Source organism: Bombus huntii, unplaced genomic scaffold (genome assembly GCF_024542735.1).
Source record: "Bombus huntii isolate Logan2020A unplaced genomic scaffold, iyBomHunt1.1 ctg00000090.1, whole genome shotgun sequence".
Taxonomy (NCBI): Eukaryota; Metazoa; Arthropoda; class Insecta; order Hymenoptera; family Apidae; genus Bombus; species Bombus huntii.
Window position 1 is genome coordinate 52501 of NW_026099345.1, and position 10000 is coordinate 62500.

General features: G+C 46.5%; 2 non-coding genes across 2 annotated transcripts; both read left to right on the forward strand.

The window, feature by feature from the left end:
* Nucleotides 1-3438: 3438 nt before the first annotated feature.
* On the forward strand, nt 3439-5361 carry LOC126876688 (small subunit ribosomal RNA). The gene has a single exon (XR_007694437.1). It is a non-coding gene; the product is annotated as a small subunit ribosomal RNA (ribosomal RNA).
* Nucleotides 5362-8928: 3567 nt separating this feature from the next.
* On the forward strand, nt 8929-9083 carry LOC126876697 (5.8S ribosomal RNA). The gene has a single exon (XR_007694446.1). It is a non-coding gene; the product is annotated as a 5.8S ribosomal RNA (ribosomal RNA).
* The last annotated feature ends 917 nt before the right edge of the window (nt 9084-10000 follow it).

Below are 10000 nucleotides of genomic sequence, written 5' to 3' on the forward strand. Positions count from 1 at the left end.
GATACGCCGCTGCAACTTTGTCGCGTGCCAGTAAAAAGCAATACGCCGCTGGACTTAGCCGCTCGTGCTACCGCTGCGCGCGCACCTCCGAATCAGCGGGTATGCGCCGGAGTAGGTAACACTCTCTTAAGGTACGCCGTTCTGCGCAGCTCGTCTTGCGCGCGCGCGCGCGCGCGCTTTTTCAAATATTTTTAAACGTTTTTTCGCGTTTTTTCCCGTTTCTTCGCGTTTTTTCCCGTTTTTTCCCGTTTTTTCCCGTTTTCCACGTTTTTTCCCGTTTCACGAGAGAGACGAAAACGAGGAAAATAATCGCGACAAATGCTCGCTCGCTGCGCTCGCTCGGACGAATATAGCCCAACCCAAAACCGATCCCGAGCGTTCGAACGAAGATTTCGATGAAATCGAAGAACGAACGCGAAAGGGATTGGTTTTGGGTTGGGCTATTTTTTTTTCGAGCGAGCGGAGCGAGCGAGCAACGCGTAAGAGCGTATCGTTGCGTCGCAGGGACTTTGAAATATTCGCCACTGTTCGAACGTTCGAGTCGAAATAACTCGAGAAAAAGCGTTATGACGCATCGAAATTATCAGTGAAATCGTTACGTATCGACGAAATCTAGTCGAAAGTAGCGATTTCACTTTATTTTTTTAAAAAATTTCGTCCTCCGGACCAACGTGACCGGGACGTTGGAACTTAGAATTTTTTCGCACCGTTACGAAAGTACCGAAAGTTCAACTCGAAATAACTCGGGAAAAAGCGTTATAAGGTATAGAAATTTTGCGTGAAATCGTTACGTATCGACGAAATCTAGTCGAACGTAACGATTTCACTTTATTTTTTTAAAAAATTTCGTCCTCCGGACCAACGTGACCGGGACGTTGGAACTTAGAATTTTTTCGCCCCGTTACGAAAGTACCGAAAGTTCAACTCGAAATAACTCGCCAAAAAGCGTTATAACGTATCGAACTTTTGTATGAAATCGTTACGTTTCGACGAAATCTAGTCGAAAGTAGCGATTTCACTTTATTTTTTTAAAAAATTTCGTCCACCGGACCAACGTGACCGGGACGTTGGAACTTAGAATTTTTTCGCACCGCTACGAAAAGGCCGAAAGTTCAACTCGAAATAACTCGCCAAAAAGCGTTATAACGTATCGAAATTTTGCGTGAAATCGTTACGTTTCGACGAAATCTAGTCGAAAGTAGCGATTTCACTTTATTTTTTTAAAAAATTTCGTCCTCCGGACCAACCTGACCGGGACGTTGGAACTTAGAATTTTTTCGCCCCGTTACGAAAGTACCGAAAGTTCAACTCGAAATAACTCGCTAAAAAGCGTTATAACGTATCGAAATTTTGCGTGAAATCGTTACGTATCGACGAAATCTAGTCGAAAGTAGCGATTTCACTTTATTTTTTTAAAAAATTTCACCCTCCGGACCAACGTGACCGGGACGTTGGAACTTAGAATTTTTTCGCCCCGTTACGAAAGTACCGAAAGTTCAACTCGAAATAACTCGCTAAAAAGCGTTATAACGTATCGAAATTTTGCGTGAAATCGTTACGTTTCGACGAAATCTAGTCGAAAGTAGCGATTTCACTTTATTTTTTTAAAAAATTTCACCCTCCGGACCAACGTGACCGGGACGTTGGAACTTAGAATTTTTTCGCACCGCTACGAAAAGGCCGAAAGATCCCCTCCAAATAACTCGTTAAAAAGTGTTAGAAGGTATGAATATTTTACAAGAAATCGTTATAACTCGACGAAATACGTCGGGATTAATGGTTTATTTCCGTCCGAGAACGATTTTTAAAAACGGACCTATGCGGCCGGTCGTTCGTACTTAGAAAATTTTCGGACCGAACACTCTTTTTCGATTAATTCGTTAAAAAGCGTTATAACGTACGAATATTTTTCAAGAAATCGTTATAACTCGATAAAATACGTCGGGATTAAGCGTTTATATCGTCGGCAGACGGATATAAAAACGTTTGGACCGACACGACCGGTCGTTGGAACATAGAAAAATTCCGAGCCGGTACGTTGGGACTTAGAAAAATTCCGAGGGCGAAAAAGTTTTTTCGAGTTTATTCGTTAAAAAGCGTTACAAGGTATAAATTTTTTTACGGGAATCGTTCTATCTCTATTAAATACGTCGGGATTAAACATTTTTATCGATTTTTTCAAAAAATTAGCGTTCGTCGAACTGACACGACTGGGATATTTTTCTAATTTTTTCGTTAATTAACGTTACAAGGTATATATTTTTTTGCATATTTCTACTTATTTTAACGTATTGTAATTGATTATAAACTTATTTTTTGTCCGTATTCGATAAAAGAGTATGTTTACTGATGCAATTTTTCGGTGAAAAAAAAAATTAATTTTTTGGTAAAAATGCATTTCTATTATGTTAATAAAACGTCTGGTAATGTATTTCGATGGTTGGATATTGGCTTTGTATAGTAGTGATCGAGCGTTCGCGAGACTAAGTTCCAGCGTCCCTTCCGAACGGTACGTTGCTACGGAGGTTTTGCACCGTAAGCGCGCGGCCGCTAGCCCGGCCGGCGCCGGCCTTCCGGCTGGCGCTTTCGTATCTATAAGAGAGACGTCGAGCCGGACGGTTCGGTCGGAACAGCGTTGAGCGCGTGGCTATTCTACGGCCTCGGTTGAGAATTCAGTCACCGCTCCTCGAGTCTTAGTGTATTTTACGCTATTTCTCGACTGTTCCTCCGTTCTCGTTCTGGTTTTTTCTCTACACTGCTGCGCCGCGGGTCGCTGTCCTGGACGTAATGACCAAATATCGTGGCAAGGTTCCCCTGAGTCGGGAAGCTGGTGACCTGTGTGTACGTATTCTAACAAAAATTGTTAGATGCGTGTGTGCTTGTACTAACTGAGCATCGATTCATTCAAAAGAGTATAACCGTCTGCTTTCTATAAAAACTTCTGCTTTCGCAGAAGTATCCGATGAGGCGGTAGGAGCGTACTATCTTTGCGTAGTATGTCTTCTGCCGAAAATGTTCTACCGATTGAAAGAATATTCTTACGGTATGTCCAGCGCGACGCACTGGGATACGCGCTTGTTCGTTCAGCGTGAGGTGCGTATACGTGCTTTACCGCTAAGATATTCTAATAAGTCTTTTTACACGAAGACAGCATTATGGAAATGTTCCTTTAGAAGTACGATTCTAAACATTTTATATAAGACTATGAGAAAGAGAGAGAGAGAAGAGAGGAGGTGGAGTTGAGAATTACAAAGTGGCTGCGAGCGGCGTTCGAAGATTATTACTGAACTATGGGTGTATCTCGAACGTCGCTAGGAGATATATTTTATAGATATATCTATCTTAAGAACGAAAAGTCTCGTCGTACGGTGCTTACGTCCCACCTACGACACGAAGAGAACTTAAACGAAATTTATAAGAATTGTTATACGAATAAGATCCCTGGTTGATCCTGCCAGTAGTCATATGCTTGTCTCAAAGATTAAGCCATGCATGTCTCAGTACATGCCGCATTAAGGTGAAACCGCGAATGGCTCATTAAATCAGTTATGGTTTCTTAGATCATACCTACATTTACTTGGATAACTGTGGTAATTCTAGAGCTAATACATGCAAACAGATTCCGACCAGAGATGGTAGGAATGCTTTTATTAGATCAAAACCAATCGGTGGCGGATGGCTCGTCTGTCCGTCCATCGTTTGTTTTGGTGACTCTGAATAACTTTGTGCTGATCGCATGGTCATCTAGCACCGGCGACGCATCTTTCAAATGTCTGCCTTATCAACTGTCGATGGTAGGTTCTGCGCCTACCATGGTTGTAACGGGTAACGGGGAATCAGGGTTCGATTCCGGAGAGGGAGCCTGAGAAACAGCTACCACATCCAAGGAAGGCAGCAGGCGCGCAAATTACCCACTCCCGGCACGGGGAGGTAGTGACGAAAAATAACGATACGGGACTCATCCGAGGCCCCGTAATCGGAATGAGTACACTTTAAATCCTTTAACGAGGACCAATTGGAGGGCAAGTCTGGTGCCAGCAGCCGCGGTAATTCCAGCTCCAATAGCGTATATTAAAGTTGTTGCGGTTAAAAAGCTCGTAGTTGAATCTGTGTGTCACAGTGTCGGTTCACCGCTCGCGGTGTTTAACTGGCATTATGTGGTACGTCCTATCGGTGGGCTTAGCTCCTCGCGGGCGGTCCAACTAATATCCCATCGCGGTGCTCTTCACTGAGTGTCGAGGTGGGCCGATACGTTTACTTTGAACAAATTAGAGTGCTTAAAGCAGGCTACCTTCGCCTGAATACTGTGTGCATGGAATAATGGAATAGGACCTCGGTTCTATTTTGTTGGTTTTCGGAGCCCCGAGGTAATGATTAATAGGGACAGATGGGGGCATTCGTATTGCGACGTTAGAGGTGAAATTCTTGGATCGTCGCAAGACGGACAGAAGCGAAAGCATTTGCCAAAAATGTTTTCATTAATCAAGAACGAAAGTTAGAGGTTCGAAGGCGATCAGATACCGCCCTAGTTCTAACCATAAACGATGCCAGCCAGCGATCCGCCGAAGTTCCTCCGATGACTCGGCGGGCAGCTTCCGGGAAACCAAAGCTTTTGGGTTCCGGGGGAAGTATGGTTGCAAAGCTGAAACTTAAAGGAATTGACGGAAGGGCACCACCAGGAGTGGAGCCTGCGGCTTAATTTGACTCAACACGGGAAACCTCACCAGGCCCGGACACCGGAAGGATTGACAGATTGATAGCTCTTTCTTGATTCGGTGGGTGGTGGTGCATGGCCGTTCTTAGTTGGTGGAGCGATTTGTCTGGTTAATTCCGATAACGAACGAGACTCTAGCCTGCTAAATAGACGTAACTTATGGTATCTCGAAGGCCCCCGGCTTCGGTCGGTGGGTTTTTACTACCAACGTACAAACAAATCTTCTTAGAGGAACAGGCGGCTTCTAGCCGCACGAGATTGAGCAATAACAGGTCTGTGATGCCCTTAGATGTTCTGGGCCGCACGCGCGCTACACTGAAGGAATCAGCGTGTTTTCCCTGGCCGAAAGGCCCGGGTAACCCGCTGAACCTCCTTCGTGCTAGGGATTGGGGCTTGCAATTATTCCCCATGAACGAGGAATTCCCAGTAAGCGCGAGTCATAAGCTCGCGTTGATTACGTCCCTGCCCTTTGTACACACCGCCCGTCGCTACTACCGATTGAATGATTTAGTGAGGTCTTCGGACTGGTGCGCGGCCAATGTGATAAGCATTGCCGATGTTACCGGGAAGATGACCAAACTTGATCATTTAGAGGAAGTAAAAGTCGTAACAAGGTTTCCGTAGGTGAACCTGCGGAAGGATCATTAACGATACGATACCAAAAGAATTTGACTTGAACACATATAAAAACTATGAAATATATATCACAATGGTCGGTAAGGAGCCGTACTCCTCCTGTATCGACGAAAGTATATACGACGTATTAACAAGCTATATACTTTAACAAACGAAAACGCCAGGGAGCTTGGCAACCTCCGTTGGCACGAATAGAAATATTCTTAAGGAGGAGACGACCCTCCAGCTACGGAATTATACGAAGAGAAGGTGGCACTCTCTCTCGATCATCGGGATGAAGAGATATATATATACAAGTATAAAAACGAAATGCGAATGAAACTTATTCGAGGCGCCTGCGTGAGGTCGTAAACAGAAAGACCCGCCGTCTCCGAATAAAACATATAACATATAATATATATATATATGAAATTCTAATAAAAGGGAACTCTAGCTTCGAAAGAGCCAACAAAAGTTAAGGCTCGATATCAAACGAAAAAATTACGATGGAAACCAGGTGTAAAGAGAAATGCAGTCGTGGCGCCTGCGAGAGGCCGTACACAGAAAGACCCGCCGTCACGATCTCGTATTTCGTATTTGCATCGTGGAAACCGTACAAACGAAATATAAAAGTCCATGCAAACTAATAAGAAAATCTCTAAAGTGCCTCGTGTCGGAGTGATCATGCTCGCCTATTCTCTTCTATGTTTCGTGGTCTGTGTTGCGTTTGTTCTCCTCCTAGCAACGGGACATATCGAAGACTCCTCTTTGGGATCGAACGAAGCGTCTAGAACGAGTCGACGAGAGCGAAAGAACTTGTAGCGAGTCGCGCAGAGCGAAAGGATACCGATATACATCTTCGAAGGTTCTCTTCGAAGATCCATGGATACCTTCTGCGTCGACTTCTCTCGTCTCTTTCATCGAAACTCTCGTCGTTCTCGAAACGTGCTTCCTACCCAAAGGGCGTGTGCTCTTCGTATGTCGTTTCGTTCGAAATAACGAAACCACGTGTAACATACTCGTGGATCGGGTAACCTAGAACGAAGACGCATCGCGTGGATGTTGGCCCGCTATGCGACGATGACCGATGATGATGATGATGATGATGATATGATGATGATGTCGATGTCGACGACGACGACGATGAAGACGATGTGTAGCAACGATTCGTAACTAGTCTAGCCGAAGTTCGTTCAGAGGGGAACGCCGCCGGCTTCGAAGCCTCGATGTCGTGAGTCGGACACCCGTGCCGTCGCTAGAGTTTTTCAAACTCTGCTTCTGGATATTGGGACGAAAGACCGCTCGAGGACGACGACAGCCGTGCGTGCGTATCCCATCGAATTTTTTTTACACCACCTGAACGAGACTAAAGTTTCGTCTAGTTGATCGTCTACCGTCGCATAATGTATATTATATACCGTTCAGAGGGGACCGGCTGTCTATCCTCGTTGTCGTGAGTCGGACACCCGTGCCGTCGCTAGAGTTTTTCAAACTCTGCTTCTGGATATCGGGACGAAAGACCGCGCGAGGACGACGGATGCGAGTCCCATCGAATTTTTGACTTACACACTACCTGAACGAGACTTAAAGTTTCATATTATATACCGTTCAGAGGGGACCGGCTGTCTATCCTCGTTGTCGTGAGTCGGACACCCGTGCCGTCGCTAGAGTTTTTCAAACTCTGCTTCTGGATATCGGGACGAAAGACCGCGCGAGGACGACGGATGCGAGTCCCATCGAATTTTTGACTTACACACTACCTGAACGAGACTTAAAGTTTCATATTATATACCGTTCAGAGGGGACCGGCTGTCTATCCTCGTTGTCGTGAGTCGGACACCCGTGCCGTCGCTAGAGTTTTTCAAACTCTGCTTCTGGATATCGGGACGAAAGACCGCGCGAGGACGACGGATGCGAGTCCCATCGAATTTTTGACTTACACACTACCTGAACGAGACTTAAAGTTTCATATAATATACCGTTCAGAGGGGACCGGCTGTCTTTCCTCGTTGTCGTGAGTCGGACACCCGTGCCGTCGCTAGAGTTTTTCAAACTCTGCTTCTGGATATCGGGACGAAAGACCGCGCGAGGACGACGGATGCGAGTCCCATCGAATTTTTTATTTACACACTACCTGAACGAGACTTAAAGTTTCATCCAGTTTGTCGTCTATCATCGCATATATAATATACCGTTCAGAGGGGACCGGCTGTCTATCCTCGTTGTCGTGAGTCGGACACCCGTGCCGTCGCTAGAGTTTTTCAAACTCTGCTTCTGGATATCGGGACGAAAGACCGCGCGAGGACGACGGATGCGAGTCCCATCGAATTTTTGACTTACACACTACCTGAACGAGACTTAAAGTTTCATATTATATACCGTTCAGAGGGGACCGGCTGTCTTTCCTCGTTGTCGTGAGTCGGACACCCGTGCCGTCGCTAGAGTTTTTCAAACTCTGCTTCTGGATATCGGGACGAAAGACCGCGCGAGGACGACGGATGCGAGTCCCATCGAATTTTTGATTTACACACTACCTGAACGAGACTTAAAGTTTCATCCAGTTTGTCGTCTATCATCTCATATATAATATACCGTTCAGAGGGGACCGGCTGTCTATCCTCGTTGTCGTGAGTCGGACACCCGTGCCGTCGCTAGAGTTTTTCAAACTCTGCTTCTGGATGTTGGGACGAAAGACCGCGCGAGGACGATGGATGCGAGTCCCATCGAATTTTTGATTTACAAGACACACACTACCTGAACGAGACTAAAGTTTCATCGAGTTTATCGTCGCATAACCCGTTCGGAGGGGACCGGCTGTCTATCCTCGTTGTCGTGAGTCGGACACCCGTGCCGTCGCTAGAGTTTTTCAAACTCTGCTTCTGGATATCGGGACGAAAGACCGCGCGAGGACGATGGCTGCGAGTCCCATCGAATTTTTGTTTTTTTTTTTTTTTTTAAAGAAAAAACACCACCCGAACGGAGATGTGTTCTATCTTTCGTCGATTTTTCATGCTTTCAGTCGGTCGCGTGGTCGCCATCCGTTCGGAGGGGATCGCCGGCTTCGAAACCTCGATGTCGTGAGTCGGACACCCGTGCCGTCGCTAGAGTTTTTCAAACTCTGCTTCTGGATATTGGGACGAAAGACCGCTCGAGGCGGACGGCCGCGCGAATCCCATCGAATCTTTACTATCACCCGAACGATGGAGAGATGCACGCGCGCTGTTTCTTGAATAATTGGACGAGAGAGTAGAATCAAACACATATATAACATGGGCTAGCCACCGTGCTTACTCGTTCGCGAGATCGTGTGCTGTACAGAGGATTCAGAATCGGGTGTATATATCCCCGTCGTTTCCTGACGAACGGAGCTTCGATCTCGATGGTTGTTATATATCATAATGTACTTTACGCCCGGCCGGCGAACGCGCGTATCTTCGCGCGTTCGTCGTTTTCTTTTTTTTTCGAACGTTTTTGTGTCGTCAATCCTATGGCGACTTCTGCGCGTTCGATTCCCGTTGGTCGAACGTGACGGAACTCGGCTTCGCTAGAACCGAGAAGAGTACATTTGAGTATTGAACTGTTGTAAATTTATAAAAGATTACCCTGAACGGTGGATCACTTGGCTCGTGGGTCGATGAAGAACGCAGCTAATTGCGCGTCAACGTGTGAACTGCAGGACACATGAACATCGACATTTCGAACGCACATTGCGGTCCACGGATACAATTCCTGGACCACGCCTGGCTGAGGGTTGCTCACGTAAACCTAAGACTGCTTGCGTTGCGTATCGTTACTCTCCGTATCTGTCTCTCTCTGTCCCTTCTTGCCTTAACAACCCGCCGTCGTTCTTCTTTATATAAGAGAACGTTTCAGAGTCGGACGAAGGTACAAGAACGAGGATACGAATAAGAGCGGACGGAGAGAACATACGCGACGTACGAGCGATTGTTGGACGCTCGTCGGCGTTCGTCGCGGTCGTGCAGAGACCGTGCAAGTCGTACGCATGCTCGATATATAATCTATCGTGTTCACGGGAGACTACGAAACTCTACCTCTGTCTCTCTCTGTCCCTTCTTGCCTTGACAACCCGCCGTCGTTCTTCTTAAAAATTATAAGAGAACGTTTCAGAGTCGGACGAAGGTATACGAAGGGATACGAATAAGAGCGGAGAGAACCGGTCACGGACCTGCGTGAGTGCTCGCGGCGTCGTGAGTCGTCCTTACGAGGGCGACCGCCCGCTTATGCACCGCTTCGTGTATCGGTTATCGAACGTATATACTCGTAGTGTTCTCCTCGTGACCGATTTTTTTTTTCATATCAGGCGATATATGCTACGTTTGCCGGTGTTCGACGCACGAAGGTCCGCGCCCCCGACGTCGTCTTAAAAGAATATTATATTTGGCGAGACTGAGAGAGAAAGCAAATATGGGAACTCGGTCGAGAGAGGAGAGAAGAGAGAACCAAAAAAAAAAACCTAAACTCGATGGCGTGCGAAACTTTGCCATAATCTACCGTCTTTTCTTAAGACTCTCGTACAGCCCCAGGGATCGAATGCCCACTCCGTCTCTTCGCGAAAGCGACTGACAACAACGAGGACCGTCGCATCGATGGGTCGTCGTTGCGTTTTACACGCTCTGTGCTTTTTTACAAGCCCCGAAAGTATCAGCCGTA